Source organism: Mesoplodon bidens (assembly GCF_964165515.1).
Source record: "Mesoplodon bidens genome assembly, chromosome: 6".
Classification (NCBI taxonomy): Eukaryota; Metazoa; Chordata; class Mammalia; order Artiodactyla; family Ziphiidae; genus Mesoplodon; species Mesoplodon bidens.
The window spans coordinates 42,223,314-42,250,590 of record NC_138162.1 but is presented as its reverse complement, the minus strand read 5'-3'; the positions used below and the strand labels follow the sequence as shown (position 1 = coordinate 42,250,590).

At 37.4% G+C, this 27,277-nt stretch overlaps 1 long non-coding RNA gene across 2 annotated transcripts in view; it reads left to right on the top strand.

Moving 5' to 3' along the window:
- Nucleotides 1–27,277, top strand: part of LOC308619223 — an 82,345-nt gene that overhangs the window by 15,363 nt on the left and 39,705 nt on the right. The window contains exon 4 of one of the 2 annotated variants that reach the window (XR_014016150.1): nucleotides 7,110–11,188. The exons of the other annotated variant lie outside the window; for it this stretch is intronic. This is a non-coding gene — a long non-coding RNA (uncharacterized lncRNA). Of the gene's footprint in view, nucleotides 1–7,109; nucleotides 11,189–27,277 lie in introns of those variants that run through there. 2 annotated transcript variants of the gene reach the window in all.

The window sequence follows — 27,277 nt, the reverse complement described above, 5'->3', positions numbered from 1 at the left end:
TCTTAACATTCTGTTTTGACCTGCTTCAGAGTCTTCTGGGGCAGTAGCTGAGCTGCCCACTTCTCAGCCCCCAGAAGCAGCCACCAGGACAGGTGTGGGGAGCACAGGCCCAGCTCATCTAGGCGGAGGAGTCACCTTCCCTGACAGGCTGTGCTGCATCTGACTGGCGTCAGGCGTGGTTGCTAAACCCAATGCCTCCAGAGATGCCAGCTAGCATTCCCTTATTGAGCTTTATGAGGCACCCTATTACTCTGTGGAGCATTTGGCACTTGACCAACCCCATAATAAAGTTGTTTTCAGTCCTTATTTGGATCTCTGTGTCAATTCTCCACTGATTGTAGTGAGGGTGAGAGGAGGGGTGGGGTGAGTAGATGGTTGTAGTTGTCGACATCTTGAATTTATTTTGCACATAAAGGGTTGGCAAGCCTATGTTAATCCTTAAAATTAAAAAAAAATTGTTTTTCAAACTGACCCATGGACTCATTGTCTGGGATCCACCTCTTTAAAGGCCACACAGAACTACATGATTACTTTATCAATGAGGAACCCAAAGCCCAAAGAGTTTACTTAACTTGCCCGTGGTCATAGATGGTGACCAAGCTCTGCCAGCTCTTTCCTCCAAACTATTTAGAAGTCCCATTTGAGATGTAGAACCCCTTGTGCATTCACCCACTAGGATGCACAGCACCATGATATTTGCTCCAGGACACACAGTGGTCTGGTGGAAGGTGGGAGAGACCTCTGGTCCTGGGCTGCCATGACTGTCATGTCCATGACATGGGAGGCTGAGATGGGAAAAGAGGGTAAATCCAGCTTCCCTCCTTTAAAGCCACAAAATGGTATAGCTGAAGATAATACCTGGTCCTATCTATACCCGAGACATATTGGGAGGACCAAATTAGATAACGTATGTGTGAATGCTTGGAAAATTTTGATGTGCGATCTGAAAGCAATGTCAGTCTGGCTGGCAAGACCTATTTGTGTGACCACTTGTAGAATCAGCATCATTTTACAAGCATGCTTCAAGCACCAGATTTTCAAATCAGCCTTTGTATCTCCATCTAGTGAAGACCCATCCATGAGATACGTGAAAACATTCCTTTTCACTGATTTTTGAGTACTGAATTCAGCTGCCACTAATGTTTCCAATTAGTGTAATGAAGTGTGCCATTGTCACACAGACATTTTTCAAATTTCAGATAGAAAAACATCTTCCTTAAGCTTTCCCTCTCTATAGCCCTTCTTAAAGATTTTGCTATCTTTTCATGTCATGTTCTAACTCCTAAGTAATTTTTTTCTTTCTTTTCTTTTTTTTTTTTTTTTTTTTTTTTTGTGGTATGTGGTCCTCTCACTGTTGTGGTCTCTCCCGTTGCGGAGCACAGGCTCCGGACGCGCAGGCTCAGCGGCCATGGCTCACGGGCCTAGCCTCTCTGCAGCATGTGGGATCCTCCCGGACCGGGGCACGAACTCGTGTCCCCTACGTCGGCAGGTGGACTCTCAACCACTGAGCCACCAGGGAAGCCCCTAAGTAATTTTTTAAATGAGCTTTTCAGAGTCTTTTATTATACTGATAAAGTTCAGTAATTCAGTTATCATTTTATCTGTTTGAGCCTGGTATTGGAAAGATAAGACATCTAGTATAATTTACAAGGAGGAAAATGTAGGAAAATGAGAAATTTAAAACATATTAAATAGCAAGAAACAAAACAACCTTTTATAACTTGCTTTTCTTGCTCTAGAACATTCCAAGATTTAGCCTGAAGTGAGGACCTATCTCTTCTCTAGTTTGCTTTGTCGTTTCTAAAATGTGATTTGATTCTATTACATGTTTCCTATTGGTACCTCTGTTTCTGATGTCAGAATTTGACTTTCAGAACCACTGTTGAGTTGAGTGCCAGTAATTTCTAAGAAGTGCTTGTCTCATCGGGAGGGAAGTGTCCTAGTCCATTCAGACTGCTGTAATGAAATACTGCATGGCTTATGAAAAATAGAAGTTTATTTCTCACTGTTCTGGAGCTGGAAGTCCAAGATCAGGGTGCCAGTGTGGTTGGGCGAGGGATCTCTTCTGGGTCTCAGACTTCTCCCTGTGTCCTCACATGGTAGAAGGCCCGAGGGAGCTCTGTGGGGTCTCTTATATGGGCACTAATCCCATTCATGAGGCCTCTACCCTCACGACCTAAGCACCTCCTAAAGGCCCCACCTCCTAATAACATCCATCACGTTGGGTGTTAGGTTTCAATATATAAATTTGAGGGGGACACAAACATTCAGTCTGTAGCAGGATGTGTTGAAAACCAGCTGGTAACCTACGAATGAAAATGTGATCTGCCCAGGAGAAAAGGTATCACTGTCATAAAGCAAAATAAATGTTACAAATACATCTTCTTGTCCATTTCTAGAGTGCCCCCCATGCCTTCATTTATTCAATAAATGTTTTTTAATTGCACATCATAATGTAACAGACATTGCTCTAGACACGGGATGCATCAGAGAACAAAACAGGAAGAAAAAAAAGGCCAAGATCTCTGCCCTCCTTGAGCTTACGTTCCAGTGCTGCTGGACAGCTTGTGTAACAAATAACCCAGTTGTCCTGTGGGAAAGGAGGCAGTGGACATCAGGAAAAGGACGAAGCAGGGCTGGGGAGCAGAAGTGTGTGTGCAATGGGGTGGGATGTGGGGTCAGGGGTACTGAGATCTCTAAACTGCCCAAGGTGTGCGGGCCTGGCCTGGTGGTCCCTCCCAAGGCTGATCAATGAACGACCACCTAACCCTGGCACCCCTCACCTTCCCCTTTTATTTTCTTTCCTCTTTCTCCCTTGGTTCCTTGCATCTTCCCCTATATTTCCCTGTCTTTCTAGGCTCCTGTGTCTCTTATTCTAACATTGCACTGCTTTCCCTCTCCATTTTCTTTCTTGTATCTATACCCCATCTTTAGTCTTTTTAGTGTCTTTATTATTATTTTTCCCATCATCTATGACCCTCTCTCATTCTCCTCTTCTCTCCTTTGAATTTCTCCTTCTTTCCCTCTTTTCTCCATGCTTTTTCCAACCTATCACACTGGAAAGAAGGAAAATACCACCTTAACGACCTGAGTATGTGATTGGAGTGAAAGGGCCACATGGGCCACAGGGACATTGGGAAAACCAAGCCTTATCTCCTACCATGTTTCACAATAACGTGAAATATAGTCTAATTTTTGAAGTATGATTGTTTTTCGTAGAATTGTTACTTAATGCAAAGCAAGAAGACCATGGTGGGTGTAGTTCCCAAGAGTTTATTCTGCAATAAAACAGGCTTTGAATCCAGATAAGTAAGCAGATATTGATAGTACGCATTCAGTTTTTTTTACAGAGCCCAGAATTCATTTTTCTCCACACTAGGTGGCAGTGGAGTCAAAGAAAAACATTCAGAGCAGCTTTGGTGAGTTTTCCCACAAAGCTGGATGAGGATGGAGACAGAGCAAAATCTGTATAAAGAGAAAATTAAATTACAACAGAGGTGTGATATAACACTAACACGTCACATTCTCATTTTGGAAAAATGTGTTTGGGGCTGTGGCTCTTTACAGAGTAAGTAAAGCATTAGAGATCTAACTCCTAATAATACACGATGTAACTTTTTGTTGGCAAAGTGAAGATTTTAATTTGAGTTTGTCCTTAAAAATAGCTACTAGGTTTGTTAATATATATGTATATTTCTGAGTCTTTTTTCTGCCACTCAAGATCAGTTAGGTCTCAGAGGACATTTACTGTGGAAACTGGAAACCCTGAGGAAATCAGCTCTTCAGTGGTTTTCAAATATTTTAGTAAGAAATTTAAGAGTAATATACTCAAGATTCTCAAAATAACAATAAAAATAATAAATATACAGAGGGGAGATAAAACAAATGTCTTAAACTGTTAGCAGTTGGTGAACCTAGGTGGAAGGTATATGGTATTCATGGTATTGCTCTTGTAACTTTTCCAGAGCTTTAAAATTTTTCAAAATAAAAAATAGAAAATGGAAAAAAGCTAAAAAAATCTTATTTGTTTGGGTGAAGAACTGGAAACACATTGAATGTTCAATGATTGGGAAATAGTTAAGACATCTTAAAACATTTGTTCAGTGGAATATATATGTCCATTATATGATGATGACATGTGAAAATGCTTATGAATAAATGGTGAATGAAAATGACGGGCTATAAAACTTTATACAGAGTAGGATCTCATTATAGTTGGAAAAAACACACCTTCCAAGAACTAAAAATAAGATCTACTTTACCAAGATGTTAATCTCTATCTAGGTACTTGTATTGTGGATATTTATTTTCATTGTGTTTTTATGTATTTGTATTTTCCCCAACTTTTTATTATGAAATTCTTCAAACATTCAGAAAATTTGAAAGACTGATACAATGAACATCCACGTGCCCTCTACTTAGACTCAACAGTTGTTAGTTTTCTCATATTTACCCTATCTATATCTATCTATGTGTATCTATGTATCTGTCTATCTACATTTGGAGTTGGCAAACTAAGGCCAAGGCCAAATCTTGCTTATCACCTGTCTTTGTACAACACTGATAAATTAAAGAAGGGTTTTTACATTTTAAGCAGCAACATTTTAACTAGTTATACAGTTATCTACAAAATATCCATGATTTTGTCTTTTGGTTTATAAAGCCTAAAACTGTTACTGTCTGGCCCTTTACAGAAATATTTTGCCAACCCTGGATCTACATACACACACACACACACACACACACATACACACAGAGACACATATACAGTTTTTGCTGAATCATTTGAAAAGCAAGTTGCAGACATTATAACATTTCTCCTTCAATTACTTCATTAATGCATCTCCTAAAAATAATACTCTTACTTAAACATAATAGTTATCTCACCAAAAAAATGAACAGTTATTTCATAATACCATAAAATACCCACCCATATGCAAATTTGTGTGACTGTGTTTGCAAACTTTACAAAAATGAAAATGCATAACTTTATAACAATAAAAAATTTAAAAAAATCATATGTTACAGTCAACGTGAATTTTTAGCATCAATTTTATTATACAAGGGATTTAGGAAAATTGCTCTATGCAGCTACTCCCCTGGGCATCTCAGGGTCAAAATTTAATGTGTTTGCAGGTCAAACAGCTCATATTCTGTAACGCATTCAGTGTTGGTGGTCATATTATTGTTTCTGTAGTTGTAGGCAGGAAAAGGTATGATGCTGTGTAATTTTTTCTTTGCATTTAAAAATATCTCTAATATCTAATAATTTCTGAAGCTGGGTGATTGGTATATGGGAGTTTGCTGTACTATTTCTTCTACCATTTTGTGTATGGTTAAAAATTTCCGTAATAAAAAATATATGTATATACAAATCACTACAGTAATAGTCTTGACTTGTGACCTGTATCTGCTAAGGCAAAGTTGCTTTTAAAATATGTCAGAATGCTAAAACTTAAATGTGAAAATTGTGTGTGTGTTTGTATGAACCTTTTATTTTAGAATAGGAAACCTGGTAGTTATGGCAAGCAAAACATAGAAAGATCGGCTTAAAATTTTGAATGGATTTTGAGAAAAGGCTACTTTATCCTTTGGGAGCCTCGTTTTTGTAAACATTTCATTTTTTGTGGGATGTGAATCATGTGTTGGAATCACCTGATTTAGCTGTGGTATAACTAAGTCTGGAGGGTTTGGGGGACACTCTGTTTTTAAACTTCCCCACCGCCAATCATGATTATGGTTACATGAGATTCGTGTCTTGAAAAAAGAGATCTGTGTTCCAAAGCTCTGGAATTATTTAAACCATGTACTTTGTAAGCTCATCTTTGTTCTCTTTGAGCCATAATGTTATGTCTACTTTTACCACAATCATGTGGATAAGGAACTGTCAGGTCAGGTCCTCTCCCATCATGCAACAGTGTAGAATGTGCTTTACAAAGTCAATTGAAATCTCTCTTCTTGCTTTATGAAGAGGTCAAAGATAAATATTCTAGTGCATTTTTTTTAAATGGAGATAATCACATTGTGTTTTTTAGTAAGGAAAAAGTATTAATAAAAATTTGGGAAAGAGTTACAGTGGGCCCTTGAAAACCCTTGTGGATAAAAAATGTGATGCTATTATATTTTTGGAAATGTAAAACATACAGATTTTTAATGTGCTCAGTGAGATACAGAAAGTTATTAATTATGGAGTGTTAAATTCACGGCAGCCAGATGTGCTTGAATTTGCATAATAAATATTCATTCTTTTGGAAAGAAATTGTCACAGAACATTTTCTTCCCATTGAGTAGGAAATGTACATGTATTACCCCTTCCCCTTTGCATGTTCTCCTTATTATAGGATAATCTACTTTCTGGCACTTCTTTATCATATTAATATAAAATCTATTTATGTATATTTGGCTTCATGTGGGTTCATGAAGCAACTTTTCATCTGTTAATGTCATTTTTCCAACAGATGGCTTCTTTCCTTCATCTTTTCATCATATATTTATTTGTCACCTACTACAGTTGATTCTTATTACTCACAGTATTATTATTTTCTACAGTCACCAGGAACACTGAATTACTGATACTAAAGCATTACTCTTAGGGAAAATACAGAATTAAGGTCCTAACAGTCTCTGGTCACATTTCTGTAAATTGGTCAATATATAAACTTGTTTTATGTATGTTTTTGTTTAAGGAGACTTTATTTAATATATAGTTGACTTATTAACATTGAACTCACAGCCAGCAGCACTAAAACTCATGCCTGAAGGAAGCCTATCTGATACACATACTTTCTCAGTAAGGCACATCACAGCCTTCTTGCACTTAGGAATACTGGACAACACTTCAGCACTACGCTTGGGAGTCATTTTAAACAGTGAAATCATCAATGAAAAGCACAAAGTTGTGAAAAATGTGGCACTAAATAGACCACGGAAAGGACATAGTTTGTATTAGGAGAGCTGAAATAAGAAGGCAGAGCCTTCTTGAACTGCTGTGAGGAAAGCATGTAATACTGCGCTTGGCAAGTAGTAGGTTCTCAGTTAGGTACGTAGGGTTGGTGCAGGCATGGGTAGCTTTATGGAGAAGGTGACTTTTTTTTTTTTTTTTTTTGCAGTACGCGGACCTCTCACTGTTGTGGCCCCTCCGGTTACAGAACACAGGCTCCAGACAGGCTCAGCGGCCATGGCTCACGGGCCCAGCTGCTCTGCGGCCTGCGGGATCTTCCCGGAACAGGGCACGAACCTGTGTCCCCTGCGTCGGCAGGCAGATTCTCAACCACTGTGCCACCAGGGAAGCCCAGAAGGTGACTTTTGAGCTGAGCCTTGAAGTGTGAGAGAGGTGTCTACGGTGAACTACTGGTGGTGGTGGGGGTGTATATTGGGCTTCTAAGCCCTTTGTGGTTTTGTACTTTATATGCCCCCTTCTAGTCAAGCCTGGTGCTGGGAACATAATAGTTACTCAGTTAATAAATGTTGACAGGTTAGTTGGGTGGGTGAGTAAAAGGGGAAGCGTCCCTTTATGATCCCTTTGGTATCTGCTTCTTTGCTAAGCCACCTATTTTCATAACAACACATATCTTTGGCACGTTATACACCAATCTGTGGAGATTTAGTCTGTAGTAATTGAACAAGAGATGGTACATACTTCAGCTAAGAGTTGTATACTTCCAAATTAATTTTGAGTAAGAATGTGCCTGGAAAATTGAAGACAGGAAGAAAGAAGATAAGAAAATGTGTGTGTGTGTGTGTGTGTGTGTGTGTAGGTTGGTGTGTGTGTGGGTGGGTGTGGGAGAGAAAGAGAAAAGTGACATACGTCAATGTGGGTGAGTCTTAACAGTGTGATATTAAGTGAAATAGTAATTGTCCAAAGAATATATGCAAATATATCATCTAGAGAAACAGGGTAGCACCATGATCAAGGGATCAAAGCTAAATCACTAATGAGGGGCCTCTGGATGTGATTTACATAGCACATAGCATCACTTCTGTGGTATTCCTGCCAAAAAAGTGTATCCTGAATGCAATAGAAAGGAAACATCAGGAGAACCCAAATTGAGTGATGTTAACAAGATACCAGACAAATATTAAATGTCATGAGTAGTAAAGAATGGTGGAGGAAATGTTTGAGATTAAAGAAGACTAGAGACACACAACTGAATGCCATGTGCAAATCTGAATCAGATTTTTGTACTTGAAAAAATTGCTGTAAATGCTGTTATAGTAAGTCCCCTACATATGATCGAGTTCCATTCCGAGAGTGCATTTGCAAGTCCAATTTGTTCATAAGTCCAATAAAGTTAGCCTAGGTACCCAACTTTTACAGATAATGCCAGACACTTGAAGTAAGTTACATGATTGGACATGAAAATGCACATTCACATCTTTGAAAGTTCACAACTTGAAGGTTCATATGTGGGGGACTTACTGTATTGGGATAGTTAAAAATGGACTGTTGCTAAAATATAAGCATAGTATCAATGTTAAATTTCCTGATTTGTGGTTATGTAAGAGATTTTCCTTATTCTTAGGAAATACACACTGATGTGTTAAGGCAGTGATCCCCAACCTTTTCGGCACCAGAGACTGGTTTCATGAAAGACAGTTTTTTCATGGATCAGGCAGGGGTGTGTGGGGGGAGATGGTTTCGGGATGATTCAAGCACATTACATTTATTGTGCATTTTATTTCTATTATTATTACATTGTAATATATAATGAAATAATTATACAACTCACCATAATGGAGAATCAGTGGGAGCCCTGAGCTTGTTTTCACTTGCCACTCACTGATAGTGTTTTGATATGAGTCTGCAAGCAATTGATTTATTGTGGACTCTGTGCAGTCAAACCTCTCTGCTAATGATTATCTGTATTTGCAGCCACTCCCCAGTGCTAGCATCACTGCCTCAGCTCCACCTCAGATCATCAGGCATCAGATTCTCACAAGGAGCGCACACCTAGATCCCTCGCATGCACAGTTCACAGTAGGGTTCGCACTCCTATGAGAATCTAATGCCACTGCTGATCTGAGAGGAGGTGGAGCTCAGGTGGGAATGCGAGCAATGGGAAGCGGCTGTAAATACAGATGAAGCTTCGTTCACTTGCCTGCCACTCACCTTCTGCTGTGCAGCCCGGTTCCTAACAGGCCACAGACTGGTAATCGTCCATGGTCCAGGGGTTGGGGACCCCTATGTTAGGGGCTAAAGAAGCAAGATATATGCAACTTATTTTCAAATGAATTGGAGAATAATAACTCTCTCTCTACAAACAAACAAATACATAAATAAAATATAAATAATATGTATCAGTAAGGCTCTATGGGAGTTTATATACTATCCTTGAAACATTTTTGTAACTTTGAACTTATTTCAAAATAAAAAGTAAAAAGAAATCTATAAAGTAAGGCTAAAACAAAGAAAGAAGTAGATAACAGCACCATACCTTTCATAAACTTAAAAAACTAGAGTAAGACATTTTTTAGAACTACATGTAGAAACAATAATACTGTATTAAAATAAAGAAAGGAATGATGGCCAGGATTTGGCATGGTGGATACCCTGGGTCGGGGGGCCAGTGCTTAGGATAGAAGGCTACCAAATGTTTTGCTGTAGGATATTGTGAGATCCCCCTTTTTCTTTCAATAGTTGTTAGATTCATTGGTGCTTATTACATTATTAAAAATAAGAAATTAGAAAAAACATGAATCAAATAAAAGAGGGCCATGCATGGAAACTGCTGAGAGTGTTATGAAAGATACAATATGATTAATCTATTGTTTTCATCTGAGGTCAGTTTAGAAAAAAATAGAAAGACAGGGAGTGAGAGAAGGAGGGAGGAGGGCAGAGGGAAAGAGAGAGAAATGGAGAAGTCAAGGAGCAGGAAAAGAACGGGGCATCAGGTCTTTTGAAGGAAAAGAAAAAAATAAAACAAGTCTGAAGAAAATAAACTGAAAAAATGAGTGAGGAAAGACTGAGCATATTTCTGAGAGAAGCGAAGAACAGATTGGAGGAAGTCGAAAGAATGAGAAATGGGAATGCTGAGGCAGAAGAAAAGCCTACATGGTATTTCTGAACCACAAAAGGGACACTCTGTCTCCACAGAGGAGTGTCAGCCAAAGGGCCAGATTCCAGGAGAGGGTGATGTGGTTAAACAACACACCAAGGTTTGGTCTAACGGAAAGCTGACACTCAGCCAGCTGGGCTTTTCCAAAAACTTGGAGAGTTGTGGTCACTTCTGGCTTCTTCAATACTCCAAGCTATTAATTAGGAGGAACTGCTGGATTAACCTGTGGCCATAATCACCTATGATGGGGGCTTATGCCCAGATGCTTGTTGTGGCTAATTGAAGGCACTCCTCTGGGAGCTGCCATCTTGTTTCAACCTCTGGTGCCCAATGTGGGAGTAGTGCATGCTGGGAGCACGCAAGGGAAACTGGGAATTGTGCAAAGTACAGATGCATTTTTCAAGGAAAACTGTCACTCCTGATAATTGTCCTGCAGCCTCTGGGTGCTCAGTGATAATCAGCCAACGAATGACTGGCTTTGTCAGCATTGACATCACCGGAACACTCTGGAAATACTCAAGCTGCCTCAAAGGTTCAGTCTTTCCTCTGTTTTGCTCTATGACCTTTGGAAAGAAAACCAACCAAAGAAAATGACTCTGCTGGAGTGGGGGAGGGGTGATTCCCGCTTGCCAGGAAATTCAGTCTGCCCTAGTGAGGGGGAAAACAAGGACTTCTACCATCTGGCTCCTGCTTCCCTAGCCTTTTCTGTGACTGCTCTCACCTTGGATCTGTTCTTGTGTTGAGTTAATCACAGCCCCCCGAATAAATGATGATTTCCTTTTATCACTCCATCCATTTGGAATGTCCTATTTCCCTGTTTCTCTCAACCTGGGGAATGAATACTTTTTTTAAAGTTAAATAAATGCTCTGTTCGAGTGGTACTTCTTCCATAAAACTTTTCTTGATACCCTGTGCCTCTGACCATCCACATACACACAGAGCCTCTCACCCCTTGGGAATCCCTCTTGTGTTCTTTGGATGTCTTTCCAAGCGAGAGCACTTCACTGCATTGATTTGTCTTCTCCTACTTCTGTCTTCTGAGGGCAGAGCATTAGAATCAGTGTTCAGTGAATGTCGAGCAACTCTATGAATGAATAATAAGGCCATATTAGTGCTTTACACCCCTTGCCTCATTTAAGCCTCACACAGCCCTGGAAGGTGGTTACTATCAATATTATCATTAATCCTGTCCTTACAGATGAGGAAAATAAGGCTCACAGAGGTTAAGTTATTCATCCAAGATCATACCATCATTAAGTCATAGAAGTTGGATTTAAACCTAGATAGTCTGACTTCGGAGTCCTCCCATGACAGCATGGCCTCCTGAACAATCATGAGTTACAGGTGGATTAAGATGCTGAGCATTTTTACCCACTGTAACTATTTCCAGGCTAAGTGTAATCATTATGCAAGGTCTAATAGTGGTGAATGTTCATGAAATTTAAGACATGGGCTTTGCCTCAAGGAGTTTGAATCACTTGAGAAACTCCAACTAATATCTGGAGCATTTTGTGAACAATGCAAAATAATATGCATTCATACATGTATGTATTTTTGGCACTTCTATGTATGAGGCATCTTGCTATAAATTGTGAGGACTAGAAAGAAAAATGAATATAATAACTATGCCATCCCAATTTTCTAGGATGGACTGGATTTTTTTAAATGACGGCTTTATTAAAATATACCATACGTCCATATACCATAAAATTAACTCCTTGAAAGTCTGCAATTCAGTTGTTTTAAGCAGATTTACAGAGTTCTGCAACCGTTACCAGTAGCTAATTTTAGAACATTTTCATCACCCCAAAAGGAAATCCTGCACCCATTAGTGGTCATTTTCTCTTCCCCCTGACAACTCATTGAGCCCCTGACAACCACTAATCTACTTTCTATCTCTATAGATTTGCCTATTTGCAAAATAGATTTCATTTCTATGAAATCGATTCTATTTGTGGAAATGGGCGAGCTGATGATCCTAAGAGTCATGGAAATGCAAGGGACCCAGGACAGCCAAAATATCTTTAAAAAGAACAATATGTGATTTTCATGTCTGGTTTCTTTCACTTAGCATAATGTTTTCATCCATGTTGTAGTATATATCAATGCTACATTCCTTTTAATGACTGAAAAATATTCCATTGCATGAATAGTATACACATTTTGTTGATTCATTTATCTGTTGAGGACAACTGGATTGCTTCTACTTTTTGGTTGCTATGAACGTCTGTGTACAAGTTTTAGTGTGGAAATACATTTTGATTTCTCTTAAGTTTATACCTAGGAGTGGAAATCCTGGGTCATATGGCAATCCTGTGTTTTATTTTTGAGGAACTGCCAAATTGTTTTTCAAAATGGCTACACCATGTTATATTCCCTCCAGCAATGTATGACAGTTCAAATTTCTCCACATCCTTGCCAACACTTCTTATTATCTATCTTTTTGATTATAGTGATCCTAGTGTGTGTGAAGTGGTATCTCTTTGTGGTTTCAATTTGCATTTCCCTGATGCCTAATGATGTTGACATTTTCTCATGTGCCTTTTGGCCATATGGCTTCTTTAGGAATCTGTTTATTCAAGTCCTTTACCCATTTATAATTGGGTTGTTTGTTGTTTTACTGTTGAGTTGTAGGAGTTCATTTATTCCACATACTAAACCTTTATCTGATGTGTATATATATACTTTTTTCTCCCATTCTGCAGGTTGTCTTTTACTTTCTTAATAATGTCCTTTATGCACACATTCTTTTAATTTTGATGAAGTCCAACTTATCTACTTTTTCTTTTTTGCTCCTGCTTTTGGTGTCATATCTGAGAATGCATTGTCAAATCTGAGGTCATGAAGAGTTCCCCTCTTGGAAGATTTTCTTCTAAGAGACTTATGGTTTTAGCTCTTTAGGACATTGATCTGCTTTTAGTTGATTTCTGTGTATTGTGTGTGGTAGGGATCCAACTTTATTCTTTTGCCCATGGATATCCGGTGGTCCAGGATCATTGTTGAAGGGACTATTCTTTCCCTAATGAATGGCCTTGGCATTCTTGTAGAGAATCAAATGCTATAGATATATGGAATTATTTCTGGTATATAAACCAGGCCATAGATGTATGGGTCTATTTATCCCATTGATCTATATGTTTAGCTTTATGCCAATCTCACATTATTGGGTTTTTTAAAAATTAATTAATTAATTAATTTTTGGCTGTGTTGGGTCTTTGTTGCTGTGTGTGGGCTTTTCTCTAGTTGTGGAGAGCTGGGGCTACTCTTCTTTGCGGTGTGCAGGCTTCTCATTGCAGTGGCTTCTCTTGTTGTGGAGCATGGGATCTAGGCACATGGGCTTCAGTAGTTGTGGCTCGCGGGTTCTAGAGTGCAGGCTCAGTAGTTGTGGCACATGGGCTTAGTTGCTCCATGGCATGTGGGATCTTCCTGGACTAGGGCTCAAACCCATGTTCCCTGCATTGGCAGGCGGGTTCTCAGCCACTGAGCCACCACAGAAGCCCTCACATTGTTTTGATTACTGTATCTTTGTAGTAAGTTTTTTTTTTTTTTGGCCTTGCTGCATGGCTTGCAGGATCTTAGTTCCTCAACCATGGATTGAACCATGTCCCCTGCAGTGGAAGCACAGTGTCCTAACCACTGGACCACCAGGGAATTCCCTGTAGTAAGTTTTGAAATTGAAAAACATGAGTTCTCTAATTTTTTCTTTTTCAATGTTATTTTGGCTGATCTGGGTCCTTTGCATTTCCGTTTGAGTCTTAGGACCATCAGCTTATAAATTTCTGCAAAACAAGGTAGCTAGGATTATGAAAGGGATTATGTTGAATCTGTAGATCAATTTGGGGAGTATTGCCATCTTATACTATTAAGTCTTCTGATTCATGAATGCGGGATGTGTTTCAATTAATGTAGGTGTTCTTTAAGTTTTTTAAATGATGCTTTGTAGTTTTCAGTGTATATTCTTACACTTCTTTTACTAAATTCATTCTTGTGTATTTTTATTATCTTTTATGCTATTATAAATTGAATCGTTCTTTAAATTTCATTTTTGTATTGTTCATTGATAGTGTATAGAAATACAATTGATTTTTGTATATTAATCTTCTATTCTGCAACATTGCTGATTCAGTTATTAGTTCCAGTATTTTTTTTGTTTGGATTCTTTAGGATTTTCTATATACAAGATCATGTCACCTGTGAATAGAGATAATTTCACTTCCTTTCCAATCTGGATGCTTTTATTTCTTTTCCTTGCTTAATTGCTCTGGTTAGAGCCTCTAGTACAATGATGACCAGAGACGATGAGAGCAGACATTCTTGTCTTGTTCCTGATCTTGGTGGGAAAGTATTTAGTCTTTCTTCATTAAGTATGATGTTAGCTGTGGGATTTTAGTAGAGGACCTTCATCAGACTGATGACACTTTCTTGTATTAGTTTTCTGAGTGTTTTTATCATAAAAGATGTTCAATCTTGTCAATCTCTTTCAAGATGATCATGTAGTTTTTGCTCTTCATTCTATTAATGTGGTGTACTACACTGGTTGATTTTCATATGTTGAACCAATCTTGAATTCCTAAGATAAATCACTCTTAGTGGTGGTGTATAATTCTTTTTATAAATGGCTAGGTTTGGTTTATTAGTATCAGGTGAGGGGTTTTGTGCCTATATTCATGAAGTATATTGGTCTGTAGTTTTCTTCTCATGATGTCTTTGGTTTTGGTATCAGGGTAATACTCACGTTATAGAATAATTTTAAAGTGTTTCATATTTTCTATTTTTTTGGGGGGGAAGAATTTGAGAAGCATTGTTAATTCCTCTTTAACTCTTTGGTCGAATTTACTAGTAAGGCCATTTGAGTCTGGTCTTTCCTTTGTAGGAAGTGTTTCAATTACTAATTTTATAGCAGAATCTGTATTCAGATTTTGTATTTCTTTTTGAGTCAGTGTTGGTAGTTTCTGTCTTTCTAGGAATTTTTCCATTTCATCTAGGTTATCTAATTTGTTGGCATATAATTGTTCATAGTATTTTCTTATGATCCTTTTTATTTCTATAAGGCTGATAGTCATGTCCCCTCTTTCATTCCTGGTTTTAGTAATTTGAATCTTCTCTCTTTTTTTTATTGAACAGTCTAGCTAAAGACATGTCAATTTTGTATTTCTTTTGTTATTTTTCTAGTTTCTATTTCATCTATTTCCACTCTAATCTTTATTGTTTCCTTTCTTATTTTTGCTTTGGTTTTAGTTTGCTCTTCTTTTTTCTAGTCTAAGGTGGAAGATTTGGTTATTGATTTTAGATCTTCCTTTTAACTGTAGACATTTAAAGCTTTAAATTTTCCTCTAAGCACTACTTTGTCTGCATTCCATAAATTTGGCATGTTGTGTCTTAATTTTCATTCATCTCAAACTTTCTTCTAATTTTCTTTGTGATTTCTTCTTTGATACACTGGTTATTAAAAGTGTGTTGTTTAATTTTCTCATGTTTGTGAAAATCCCAAATTTACTTCTATTATTGATTTCTAATTTCATTCCATTATGGTCAAGGAACATACTTTGTATGATTTCAATCATTTTAAACTTATTAAGGCTTCCTTTTTCCCCCTAACAGACAGTCTATTCTGGAGAGTGTTCCACGCATGCTTAAAAAGAACGTGTATTGGGCTTCCCTGGTGGCACAGTGGTTGAGAGTCCGCCTGCCGATGCAGGGGACACGGGTTCATGCCCCAGTCTGGGAAGATCCCACATGCCGCGGAGCGGCTAGGCCCGTGAGCCATAGCCGCTGAGCCTGTGGTCCAGAGCCTGTGCTCTGCAACGGGAGAGGCCACAACAGTGAGAGGCCCGTGTACTGTGAAAAAAAAAGAATGTGTATTGTGCTGTAGCTGGGTGGAGTGTTCTATCAATATTTGTTAGGTCTAGTTGGTTTATAATATTTTTCAAGTCTTCTGTTTCCTTTTTGAACTTCTGCCTAATTGTTCTACCCATTATTGCAAGTGGATTACCAAATATCATTGCTGAATTGTCTATTTCTTCCTTCATTTATGTAAATTTTTGCTTCATATATTTTGTGACTCTGTTATTAGATTCATATATGTTATAATTGTTATGTCTTCTTGATGCATTGACTCTTCCATCATCATAAAATCTTCTTCCTAAAGTCTGTTTTACCTGGTTGCATGCTATATCATTTTTCCATTTTTATACTTTTCATCTATTTGTGTCTTTGAATCAAAACAATGTCTCTTATAGACACCATATAGTTGGATCATTAAAAAAATCTAATCTGCCAATATCTGCCTTTTGATTAGAATGTTTAGTCCATTTACATTTAATATAATTACTGATAAGCTAGGATTTTGCCTGTCATTTATTATTTGTTTTCTATATATCTTATATCCTTTTTGTTCCTCTAATTTCTTTATTGCCTTTTTTCTTGTGTTAAATAGATATATTCTAGTATGATATTTAAATTCTCTTGCTGTTGTTTCTTTCACTATGTTTTATGAATTATTTTCTTAGAAATTACCCTGAGGATTATAATTAACATCTTTTTAAATTTTTTATTTATTTTTTATTTTTTGGCTGCATTGGGTCTTAGTTGCAGCACGTGGGTTCTTTGTTGCGGCATGCAGGATCTTTCATTGCATCATGCGGGCTCTTCGTTGTGGCACGTGGGCTTCCCTCTAGTTGTGGAGTGTGGATTTTCTCTCTCTAGTTGTGGCATGTGGGCTCCAGAGCGCATGGGCTCTGTAGTTTGTGGCACGCAGTCTCTCTAGTTGAGGTGTGCAGGCTCAGTAGTTGTGGTGCACGGGCTTAGTTGCCTCGTGGCATGTGGGATCGTGGTTCCCCAACCAGGGATTGAACCTGTGTCCCCTGCATTGAAGTCAGATTATTTACCACTGGACCACCAGGGAAGCCCCTAAAATTAACATCTTAACATGAAAAAATCTAATTTTTATGAATAACCAGCTTAATTTTTACAGTATATAAAACTTTTCTGATGGACTGTATTTAATGTAATATTATTCTTTTCAAAACAGATGGGTTGTTAATATGATTTTATTTTTGTATGCTTTTTAAAATTTCTTATATAATTCTATGTCAGGTCATGTATTTCTTGCTTCAAAGAACTTTTAATTTAGTTGAGGAAAAACCACAGATAGATGTGAAAAGTCAGATGGCAATGAAATCTTTAAATACTAATTCAAAGCAATAACAGACATGAATAACATCTAATTTGTTGCCATACAGCTGTATACCAACATGTCTAGATAGAAAATGTGTAGTGGCTTAATAACAGGACATTTCAGAAAAATCAGAGTCGGTGTGAGACTCACGGCCCAAGCTGGTCAAAGAAGACTTCACAAAGTTAGAATTTGACCAAGTTTATGTGGAGGTGTACAAACTCATTGAAAGGTAAGGAGAACAAATGGGAACTCACTAAGCTGGCTTCTGTCTTTTCAATGAGAAACAGGGGATGAGGTCACTTGTTCACGCTTAAGTCCGCAGCACCTAGAACATTGCCTAACACATTATAGGTGCCTAACCAAATAAGTGAATTTGGTTGAATACATCAGTTAGGGGTGTAACTGCAACCTTGGAAGAGAGACGATACATTCTGAAACATTCACTTTGGACTACTTGCTACGTAATTGATAAGGGGGAAATAGCCATTTAGCCATCCTGTAAGAGGAATTCAATTGCTGGCATCTTTAGACCATTGCCATTATGCCTATTAGTTTTCAATTACCAGGGACACTGCAAGATTTTCACTTTTACTTAAAAAAATCTGTACATCTAAACACTTTTCTGGGAATTCAGAAACAATTGAAGGTGGACACTGTATATGTTTGTATATTTCAGTGATGGAAGAATGGGGTGGCAAAAGTTTTGCAAGTATTGAGAAGAGAGATAATAGGAAATGTGTGGGAACATTGCTTTGAAACATCTGAAATGGCTGTATTATTATTTTCCTTTCTTAAATTCGTTTTCTGGTCTTTGACTATCAAGGGTCATCAACATCAGAAAATTTCAATAGTTCCAGCAAATATCAGCAAAAATAACTGAATAGAATTTATTTTTAAGGGTTTGAACATTTTTTAACATCTTTATTGGAGTATACATGTTTATATTAGCTTGTTAATGTGATGTTTGGTAAAGGTTCTGTAAATCTTTGGTTAAGGTTAACTTTAAGCAACTTAAGTGTCCATCGACAGATGATTGTGTAAAGAAGGTGTGGCACATATATACAATGGACTATTACTCAGCCATAAAAAGAAACGAAATTGAGTTATTTGTAGTGAGGTGAATGGACCTAGTGTGAAGTAAGTCAGAAAGAGAAAAACAAATACTGTATGCTAACACATATATATGGAATCTAAAAAAAAAAAAAGGTTCTGAAGAACGTAGGGGCAGGACAGGAATAAAGACATAGAGAATGGACTTGAGGACATGGGGAGTGGGAAGGGTAAGCTGAGATGAAGTGAGAGAGTGGCATGGACTTATATATACTACTAAATGTAAAATAGATAGCTAGTGGGAAGCAGCCACATAGCACAGGGAGATCAGCTCGGTGCTTTGTGACCACCTAGAGGTGTGGGATACGGAGGGTGGGAGGGAGATGCAACAGGGAGGAGATATGGGGACATGTGTATGCATATGGCTGATTTGCTTTGTTGTGCAGCAGAAACTAGCACAGTATTGGGAAGCAATTATACTCCAATAAAGATGTTTAAAAAAAAAAGAAACTTGCATTATCCCTCTATCTCTTGGTCACTGGAGAAAGGAATCTTGCTAAAAGGCTGAGAGTTCTGAGGTTAAATTCATCTTTAACTGCACTTGCAAAGCCAGTAGAGGGAGCAGTGTACCTATCCTTTGATTTCTGGGATTGAAAATAAGTGCATAGGCTGGTTATCCAGGCTCAAAAAGAGAGAAAAAGGAGTCTGAGACTATGATTTGGTCTTTGGGGATCATGATTTTATGTTAAGGAATTAGCAGAGTTATAGAATTGTTTTATTACCATTGGAGAATGTTGATAAGGGTGGTGTATGAAGATTGTTTTTTTCTGTTTTGCTTCCCTGGTGAAAAGTCATTGGAGCATTTTTGTTCCAAGTCCACAAAAAACTGGCCTGAATAAACTCATCAACCAGATTAGATTCTGGGTATCCAGGATTGCTTGCGTAATGGGTTGGGCATTTTCGCTGATCCTTGAAATCTTTGATGTGGCTGCAAGAGTGGGAGCTGGGATGCATTCTTCCTCCCTGTCTCATCAGCTCCCATTCCGCAGGTCTCCAATGTCTGCGCTACATTATCTCCACAGCTGACTTAGCAGAGATAGGACGCCTCCTGTTCTCTTCTGTCTTGCCTGACTCACTCCCACAGTGTTACTCTCCCCTAGCAACAGGGCGGTGGGCTGAGCAAATGAGGCAGCAACCCCTCCTCGCCAGCTCTCACCCCCTTCTGCAACTGTCTGTTTATGCAACATTTTGCTCATTCTTTTTCTATCAGATTCTCCCAGTGTTTCCAGGTACTTATTCAGAGAGGCTTATGTGGGGCTCTTTTCTTTGCCTTTGCTTATCTTTCAGCATGGAAATGAATGCTATAGTAATATCATCAGCCCATCTTTTTTAGCATTTCTTTGGGATACAATTCTTTTGACATTCACTTTTGGTCTTGTGATATCTCTTGTACTTCTTGAGCAGGTGTTTAAATCTCTCCTTTTAGTTTAGCCTTTTTTCTTGTTTATACCTTCTCTTTCCAGCTAGAAGGTGAATTAATATTGATATTTATGGCTGAAGATAAGCTCTTTTCACCTAGATCCTGGTCTTCTACATGAGTCAAGGCCTTTCTCATTTGGCTAAAAGTGTTTTAGAGGAAAAAAATATAGAAATTCAATACTAATCAGTAATTCTGCCCTCCACCCTTTAGTAAAAAGAAAAAGGGATTTGTACTTTATGGGATCAACTTATTTTCTCCTTTCCTCTTGACAGGTTTTGGTAAATGTCCAATTCCAATAGTAAGTTAACATTTTCAGTGTCAATCCAGGTTAAAAAGTAAGTAAACTCTGTTTTGTTCTTGTTCTCTTTGGCCCTTTCTCGTTGTCACCTTTAGCCACTGCCCCCTCCCTCACTTTTTCCCTAACAAGTCACAATCTGCCCTGTGCTTGTTTCAGGTCAGTATGCTTGGAAGGAGAATTCCAGTCTATTGCTTGGTTACTCACTAATCACTCTCATGTGACATGCTTTGTGAGACAGACTAACTGTTGGCTATTCTCAAAGTATAGCTATGGTGACAAAATCATTACAAATGTCTTTGGCCACTTTATTCAGAAAAGATCTTAAATATAAGAATTTGGGAAAGGCAGCTTTATCTTTTAAAGATAAAGTATCTCATCTGTTTTACCCAATTTTGCAATTGGTTCAGAGGTCAAGAAGGGACCTGGATCTCTCTAATCCTCAACACCAGGATTAAGATGGAAAAATTGAGTTGTAGCTGTTGTTGTTTTGGCTGCACTGTGTGGCTTGCAGGATCTTAGTTCCCTGACCAGGGATTGAACCTAGGCCCTGGCAGTGAAAGCTGAGTCCTAACAAATGGACTGCCAGGGAATTGCTGGAAAAGTTGAGTTTTGAGGGTTGGGGGGAAGTGGAATAAGTTTGGAGAAAGGCAGAAACCCAGAGGGTAAGGCTATTATAATAGAGGTGGAAGAACTGGGACAGAGAACTCAGAATGAGGGACCAGATTTTGTGAGGATTCCAGGTATGTCTTATGTCAAAGGGAAATGAAGGTAGAGGGTTATAGAGACTGAGGATAAAGAGCAAAGTTACCATGTCTGAAGAGTCCTTACTGTTGACTTGGGAGTTTCAGAGTTTGGTGAAGGAAGTTCAATTCATCATTCTACTCTGAGAAATAGAAATCTTATTGCCTTAGTGACTATTTTGTCTGATGTTAATGTAGCTACTTTAGCTTTTGATTGTTGTATGTATACTTAGTATATGTATTTCCCATGTTTATCAACCATTATATGTCCTTTGATTTTAGGTGCATCGCTTACAAACTGCATAACCTGCCTTCTGAATTTTTTTAAAAAACTCAGTTTGTTTTCATTTAGTCCATTTAGCTTTATTATGGACTTTCCTTTTGTCTCACTTTTTTCTAGTCCTCCCTCCTTTCCTTTTTTTAAAAAAAATTCTTCTTGACATCCTTTGAATTTATTTTTTATTTTATTTTAATTTTTTAATTTTAGTTATTTTAATTGAAATATAGTTGATTTACAATGTTGTGTTAGTTTCAGGTATACAGCAAAGTGTTTCAGTTATACATATATAGATTCTTTTTCAGATTCTTTTCCCTTATAGGTTATTACAAAATATTGAGTATAGTTCTCTGTGCTATATAGTAGTTCCTTGTTGGTTATCTATTTTACATATAGTAGTGTGTATACATTTATCCCAAACGCCTAATTTATCCCTCCCCCTGTCCCTTTCCCCTTTAGTAACCATAAGTTTGTTTTCTATGTCTGTGGGTCTATTTCTGTTTTGTGTATAAGTTTATTTGTATCATTTTTTTTAGATTCCACATATAAGCGTTATCATATGATATTTGTCTTGTCTGGCTTGCTTCACTTCATATGATAATCTCTAGGTCTAAAAACCAAACAACCCAATCAAAAAATGAGCAGAAGATCTAAATAGACATTTCTCCAAAGAAGACATACAGATGGCCAAAAGGCACATGAAAATATGCTAGACATCACTAATTAATAGAAAAATGCAAATCAAAACTACAATGAGGCATCATCTCACACTGTTCAAAATGGCCATCATCAAAAGGTCTACAAATAATAAAAGCTGGAGAGGGTGTGGAGAAAAAGGAACTCTCCTATACTGTTGGTGGGAAAGTAAATTAGTACAGCCACTATGGAGAACAGTATGGAGGTTCCTTAAAAGACTAAAAATAGAGCTACCATATGATCCAGCAATCCCACTCCTGGGCATATATCTGGAGAAAACCATAATTTGAAAGATACATGCAGGGACTTCCCTAGTGGCACAGTGGTTAAGAATCTTCCTGCCAATTCAGGTGACATGGGTTCGAGCCCTGGTCTGAGAAGATCCCACATGCCACGGAGCAACTAAGCCTGTGAGCCACAACTACTGAAGCCCACGTGCCTAGAGCCCATGCTCTGCAACAAGAGAAGCCACTGCAATGAGAAGCCTGCATGCCACAATGAAGAGTAGTCCCTGCTCGCCACAACTAGAGAAAGCCCGTGCATAGCAACGAAGACCCAATGAAGCCAAAAATAAATAAATAAATAAATTTATTAAAAAAATAAAAGGAAGATACATGCACCCCAATGTTCATAGCAGAACTACTTACAATATCCAAGACATGGATGCTTCTTAAATGTCCATAAACAAATAAATGGATAAAGAACATGTGGTACATAACTACAACGGAATATTACTCAGCGATAAAAAAGAAGGAAATAATTCCATTTGCAGCAACATGTATGTTTGTTTTTAAATTTTTTTCTAATTCTGTTTTTGTTTGGAATTTATGTCCTCTCTATCTTTATGTCACTATGAAAGCTAATTTAAGGTATATGCCTGTCAAAGTTTAAGTTAATCAGTATCCTTATTGTTCTCTGATAAAATAGACCTCAGAAAGCTTAAACTCTATTCACCCTCCTTCTCCCTTATACACTATCGCAGTTGTATTTTATCTCTAGAATATTTTCTGCCACAAATCAGAGTATTATCATTGTTTTAGGCAGAGACTTTTAAAGATTTACTTATCTATTTACTACTATAGTATCTCTGCTCACCATTTTTTTTTACATCAAATCCTTTTGATCTTAGACAATACTCTTGCCTCAAGTACAGGCCTTACAATGTTTCAGTTTATCTGAAAATGTCCTTATTGCACCTCATTCTTGAAAAGTATTTTTCCAATATTTTATTATGAAGATTTTCAAACATATAGCAAAGTTGAAAGAATGTTATAGTGAACACCCATATACTCACCACCTGGATTCTACCATAATTATTTGAAAAGAATATTTGCTGGAACTAGGGTTCCAGATTGCTTGTTATTTTCTTTCTTTCAATGTTTTATCTTCTGGCTTCTGGTAGATGTATATCAAGAAGTCAGCCATTGGTCTTTTTGCCATTTCTCTGTAATCTATCTTCTCTCTCTGGCTGTTTTTAAAAATTCTTTTCATCTCTGACATTCTTCAGTTTCACTGTGATACATCTAGTGTATGTTTGCTTGGGTTTCATTGAGTGCCATGATCTGAAGACTGGTGTCTTTCAGCAATTCTGGAAAATCTCATCCATTATCCCTTTAAATATAATTTCTTCTTTATTCTCCTTAATAATTCCGTCTGCAGCTACTTTAAGCTGACTTCTCCACTTAAGATTCTTTGGGTTATCTAAGCACTCAGAATTGGTACCAAAACCTTAGTGAGGGCCACTGAATGAGTACTAAGCCCCAGGAGAGATTTCCCCTTCTCTCCTTTCCCTTTAGCTTCAAGGGTGGGGTAAGCAAGTTTCCATGCAGTCCTCTTCCTGTGTGGTGGAGTTTAGTTCTTTTTCACTCTCACTGGGCAGGTGTTACCCTGTGGTGTCTCACCTTTATGCAGGGATAGTCTGTCACATTCTCACTGCCTGTCTCTCCCTGCACCGCCCTCCTCCTTGAAGACATGAAAATGGGAACTCATTGACTCTAGGAATGCACAAAACTTCAGGTTAATTTCCCTCTTCCTCAGAGTTGGTGCAAGTTAAGTAACACACACATAGAGATTCTGGGTAGACCTGGCTGGATAAAATGGGCAAAAGCACCATGAGTCATTTCAATGCATGATTATCAGAAAATTAAATCCAAGGAAAGCTTCTTCCAATCAAATGCTGGACCATCTGGGGACATAGATTCCCAGATAAAACTCTCAGTTACCTGACCCTGTCCATTTATGGGGAAAACAACTTTTAGAAGTTATCAGTAATCCAGAGATGACAAATCACCCATACAGCAAAGTGGGGCTCCATAAATATAAGGTTAATTTGAAACTTTTGTTTTCATTCTAGGTAAGCTTTCTAAGCATTTAGAGACTTTTTTTTTTCTTTTGGTATCAAGTTGACTTTTTGGGGGGACCAGATGTAATCTCAGGACTTTTTGTTTCATTCTAATTGTTAGAATTGTGTTTATACTGGCTAAAACTATGCATGTTATTTATAGCAGAAATTATTTGTAAGTACAGTCTTATCATTCATCATCAATGGTTGATAGTTTCTGTAAATATTTCAGGCTGTAAATTAAATATCACTTGCTACTTGACTACATTTCTTTCGGTAGTTTGTGCCAACTGTGTTTTGACCATATCTAAAAAAGTTATGTTGTAATTTGTTCTTTTGGCATATATTATGTGTACTTTGGCAGTTAATGAAAAGAGATGCACTTCATGAAGATTTAAGTATTTACATCATTATATCATCTTAATATATGATTCAGTGGAAATACATACATATGTTCAAAGAAGAATTGTAAGTGAATCTATGCTTTTTACATTAGGAGAGTAAAGCAAATGATGAAAGAGTGTCCTTAAAGTGCTGTGTTGCTATTTATACTTCCTAACTCATGGAACTGTGGTGGATTTTTAGCTACATTTCTCATGTAACAAGCCAGTAATTATGAAATCATTATTTTTATAACCATTATTAGTTGGCCACAAGCACACTTGGCAGTAACTTCTTATTCTTTTGATGCTTTGTATATTTAACATTAGATCATTCTTATTGTCTTTCATTATTTCATCTTGTGGGGTGTCAACTTTGCAATCATGTTCAATAAAAGTGAGAAACAAATATATATGTGAACAAACATATGAAACCCATTGAACAAAGTGGAGCTTTTAAAGCAGTAGCACATCTCTTAATAATATGTAATTTATTATCAGAGAACCATTTAGACATTGGACAATATAACTGAATCATATGAGTGCTGCATATTATTTTAGATATTAGTATTATTTCTCACATATGAGCCATGGGTTTTCAAATTTTATTTTGAAATAAATGTATCTGCCTACTGGAATATAAGTTCCATGAGGACAGGGACTTTGCTTTATTTACCATTAATTTGTAGTTTAAGACATAATTGTCACCCAAATCTTTTACAATGAACAAGTTAATGTTTAATTAGGAACTAATTAATAGTGGAAAATATTTTAGTAAACAGAAGAAATCAAATGTAGTCTTAATTTCAGTCAATATTTCTTCAAAACTATTTATTTAATGTGTTTTGTGGCTACCGGGTTAGGTGCATACAGATTTAAAGCAAGTATATTTTCCTGGTATATTGTTCTTTTTATCATTAAATAATGACTCTCTTAATTTGAAATAGTGTTTTTTTTTGGTCTTAAGATCTCTTGGTCTAATATTGCTATACTGGTTTCTTCCTGCCCTCTTTCACTCTCTCCTTTCTTCCCTCTCTCCCTCCCTCCTTCCCTTCCTTCCCCTTCATCCTCGTCCTCCTTCCTTCTCCCCTCCTCCTTCTCTTCCTCCTCCTCCTCCTCCTCCTCTTCTTTCTTAGTATTTGCCTGGTATATTCTCTTTCATCCTTTGATTAACTTACATTTGACCTTTTTGAGCCATTGTAGATATGTTTATAGAAAGCACATAGCTGGATTTTTTTGTTTTTTAAGATCTTGTCTGAGAATCTTTGCTTTTACAGGCGCATTTGTTTCATTTACAGTCACTTTGATTACTAGCATATTGGACTTACTTTAATCATCTTATTTTGTGTTTCTATTTCATGCGCCTTTTCTTTTTTTCTTTTTTTTTGCTTTTGCTTTCTGCCTTCCTAACTTGTCTTGGAAAGACTGAGTTTCTTTATTCCTATCCTCCATTCCAACCACCAATTTGGAAGTTCTGTATTTTATTTCTGATCTTTTAATAGTCAATCTTAAAATTTTAACATCAACACATGACTTAATACAATCTAATATTAATTAGTAGCTTTAGATACGTATTAGCTTTCTCCTCCCATTCCAAATTCCACTGATTATTTTATCATACTTAAAATAATATTCTTATTTATTAGTCAATGCTTATTTAGATTTACAAATAATCGCTCATCATTGCTTCACTCTTCTTCTTCCTGAAGGACATATGTCTTTTAATTTTAGTTTGAATCATACAAAATTGTCTTTTTTTTTTTTTTGGCTGTGCCACACAGCTTGTGGGATCTTAGTTCCCCGACCAGGGATTGAACCTGGGCCTTTGGCAGTGAAAGCCTGGAGTCCTAACCACTGGACTGCCAGGGTATTCCCTGAAATTGTCATTTTTGTGCATCAAAAATGGCCAAATATCAGACATTTCATGTGGTTCAATCTAATAGTCATTTCAGGGAGGAATTGTAGGTAAACTTTTTCAGTCTAAAAATGTAAAAATGGTTTTATTTCACCATCACTTCTATATAATTTAGCTATGTTTACCCTCTACCTGGGTTATTTTCCCTCATTGCTTAAAGATATTTCACTGCCCTCTGGAATCATCATTGCTGATGAGAAGTCTGTTGTCAGTCTAATTGCCATTTATTTATAGATAATTTGTCTTTCTCATTCCTTTGTTGTTGAAATTTTGAAAGTTTTCTATAACATATCTGGGTTTGGATATTTTTATTTGTTTTTAACTTAAATGATGTTTGCCCTTCATTTCTAGAAGTTCCAGAAATGGCTATTTTTTCAAGTTGGCCCATTCATTTTCTGTTTCTAATATTTTCCTTATGGTTTTTGTTCCTTCATTATCTCTTTATTAATTTTAAATAAACTTGTTTGTAGTCTCACACTATATATAATTTATATTTGGGGAGTGCTAATTTTCCTATTGATTGCATTTTCTGAATCTCCTCCATTGTGTCTTGACTTCTCATTGGGTTTATAAAATGATTTTCAGCTATGGTAACTCCCCCACCCCCACCTCCACCCTCCTGGGATTTTCTTAAATCCTTATTTCCAAAGAGTGGTTTCACATTTTCTAGGGTACTAAGAGTGCTTTTTATATCAACAATTTTTTTTGGGAGGGGTACGTGGGCCTCTCACTGTTGTGGCCTCTCCCGTTGCGGAGCACAGGCTCCAGGCACGCAGGTTCAGCGGCCATGGCTCATGGGCCTAGCCACTCAGTGGCATGTGGGATCTTTCTGGACCGGGGCATGAACCCGTGTCCCCTGCATCAGCAG